The sequence below is a fragment of the Silene latifolia genome, chromosome 7 (genome assembly GCF_048544455.1).
Source record: "Silene latifolia isolate original U9 population chromosome 7, ASM4854445v1, whole genome shotgun sequence".
Lineage (NCBI taxonomy): Eukaryota > Viridiplantae > Streptophyta > Magnoliopsida > Caryophyllales > Caryophyllaceae > Silene > Silene latifolia.
In genome coordinates, this window is record NC_133532.1 from 101,536,913 (window position 1) to 101,539,961 (window position 3,049).

Consider the following 3,049-nt stretch of genomic DNA (forward strand, 5'->3'; position numbering starts at 1 on the left):
ACGAGAAAACAACTTACCAATGTTAACAGCTTCAATCTCCATATTATCCTTGAATTTTTAGAGAGATAAAATTATCAGATGAAGATAAAGAAAATGGAAAGACAAATGTCGATGAAAAATATGGATGAGAACCATTAAAGATGAAGATGGAAAAAGAAAAACAGAGAGAAATGAAGAAGAAAGGTTATGCGTAAAACCAAAAAAGAGAGAGGTATACGGTTGTAATTATGATTGCTATGTAATCAGTATTGGGAGTCTAAAAGTGTTTTCCATATCACTAACTAATTGTTTTTCTTTTTTTTTCTACTTAAAAAGAGATTAATCTCAACCATTAATTTTCCCTATTCCAATGGCAAAGATAAGGACTTAGGGACTTTCATATATAAGTGGACTCATTTGAACTCCACTCTATATATATATATATATATATATATATATATATATATATATATATATATATATATATATATATATATATATATATATATATATATATATATATATATATATATATATATATATATACTTCCCGGTAGGACGACAATGATACTCCCAAGACTCAGTCCTAGTCTAAATTTGGCCAGACTCTCGGGACAGTACAGTTCCCGATTCAACATGCGGCAGGACAGTCCGCATCCAAGACCCAAACCCTAAATCGGAAATCGAGAACCCGCAATCGCTGTGACGAGTCCGAAAGAGGCGGAAGATATAAGCTAAACCCACAATCGGTAGGACAGTTCGAAAGAGGCGTAAAGATAAGTCAAGCAATACGGTATATGTAATACCCGGTATTTTAATATGATATTATATTAGGCCGAGTTACCAGCTGGGTCGTGTAGTGTATTTGTGACTCGGGTAATTATGTGACTCGGGTTTTAATTAATCTAACTAGGCTAGGCCCGTATCGTCTTAATAGCACCTATCCTATATGTATAACCCATCTAACCAAACTCTAATCTCCCTATCACCATATTCATTTTAACCATGAGAAAAGAGAGAAAAGTGAGAAGAGGGAGCCGTGTGTGAAGGGAGCCGCGTGAGGAATTGCGAGGCGATTTCTCAGCCTATTCTCATCCTATTTCGTAAGTAGACTATCCTATTACCTCTTTATTCAATTATTAGCATAATTATAGTAGTATTGGGATAATTTTCGTAACCCTAGAATTGGTTTGGGGGTTTTTGATTATAAATTGTATGAGATAAATGAATGGAATAGTTACAGCAATTTACAGATTCGTTGGTCTGTGTTATTTGAGTGTTTTACCTGTCTTAAAGCCGTGGGATGCAAAAAGTTAAAGAAGAGACTCATGTTTATTCCAAGCCTAGTTTATGCCTGTGAAAAACGGTAGCATTTCACCGTGTAGTTTTTCCTGAAGAAATTATTTGTGAACGTCTATCTAAAAAGTCCGCAAATCAGTAGAGGCTGAAAGATTACTTCTAAAACATAATTTAGATATTGAATTGGTACTGGGTCTTTTTCATATATTTAATTTAAAGAGTTTAGATGAGTTAGGCGTTGGTTTTACTTAAGAATCATTTGTCAAACTCGTTTTATGAATCAATACTTTTTATGCGACGGTTTCTGTCAGTTTTTGGAAATCAGTCTGAAAACCCTTGATAAGTTTGGAATTTGAGAAAAACACGTTAGATATAAATTGTAGCTAAGACTCATGGAGTTCCAATTCAATTGGCCTTGCATCAATTCGAAGTTTCTGGAATTAGTTATTCATTTTATACCGAGTCTGCCATGAGCATGAAAATCAGGAAAAGTCGTGTTTGTTCTTTAAATTGATATTCCTATTAAGTTATGATGAGTCTAGGTTATGTGCATGATTAATTGACTGAGTAGATGGTAATTATACATAATTATGTTATGTAGGTGATGGATAAGTGAAGGATCATAAGTGATTGCTTGTGTGTGCTTGGATTGCGAAAAGGTAGGGAAATACACTTGACTTATTATCGTTGATGTTGAATTGTGTTGACTTGTTTGTGTTTCGTATGACCAAATTGTGAAAGTTGACTTGCTTCGTGGCTGTTGATTTACGTTATGATTCATATACTGGAAGGTGATTGACTGAATTGATCGTATTGAGTATGTTATCACAACATTTGGTAACCGGCATGATTTTATGATTGATCAGTTCAAAGATATATATATTGTGTTGCATTAATTTATTTTGAGCATTCATATGCATTGGAGATGGAGGATGTTGTGGTGATGTGGTGTGGTGAAGATGATGTTGTGATAAGGCCCAGGCGGGTTCTGCAGACTTGCCCCGGTGTCCTCAACGAGAGAAATGGCGAGATCGGCTACGGTCGATATATAGTCTACCAGGGATCGGTATGGTTGGGTGTTCCGGGTTATGAGATATGAGTTGAGATGGAGATGGAGGTGACGGAGAAGCATGCATATCATATTTTGTTGTTTCATTGTATTCCCTACTCAACCTCGTGGTTGACCCTGTGTATTCGTGAACACCTGTGACGATCCAAATATTGGGGAGCAGGCTTGACAGGTTTATGAGATAGGTTGGGAGCTTGATGGGCGTGAGACACTGGATCAGAAGACTTAGTGGCTAGATCATCATTTGGAAGACTTTCACTTTAATTTATGTTAGTTCCTTGTAATTTGATGTAAAAGAGGTTTTGTAATAATTAAGTTAAAGTAATTATATATTTTGCCTTGGAGTTTAATTTGTTATTCACTACCTCGGGAAACCGAGATGGTAACAGTCCGGTTTATTAGGGAATGTCTTGCTAAAGGCTCCTTCATAAATCGGGGTGTTAATGTCTTGCTATGTTGAGTTTTCATGCAGTTGTTCGATTATTTCATGAGCCTTATTAATGTGAAATTATAGTGTCCTTATATGATGATAGTAGCACACATATTCATTGGTTATGTATCTTAACTAGTGATAAAAAAATAATTAAAGTTTAGTTTATAACATTGTTGGCATGATAGTATGAGTGAAATTGAATAGCTTAATTTGATTCTTAATCGAGGGTGAAATATTTTATACGAGTCCAGTTGTTTGCATATTTTATG

At 35.0% G+C, this 3,049-nt stretch overlaps 1 long non-coding RNA gene across 1 annotated transcript; it reads left to right on the top strand.

Moving 5' to 3' along the window:
• The first annotated feature begins 981 nt into the window (after positions 1 to 981).
• Positions 982 to 2,686, top strand: LOC141591197 (uncharacterized). Its single transcript, XR_012520727.1, has 3 exons — positions 982 to 1,082; positions 1,880 to 1,937; positions 2,511 to 2,686. It is a non-coding gene; the product is annotated as an uncharacterized LOC141591197 (long non-coding RNA).
• The last annotated feature ends 363 nt before the right edge of the window (positions 2,687 to 3,049 follow it).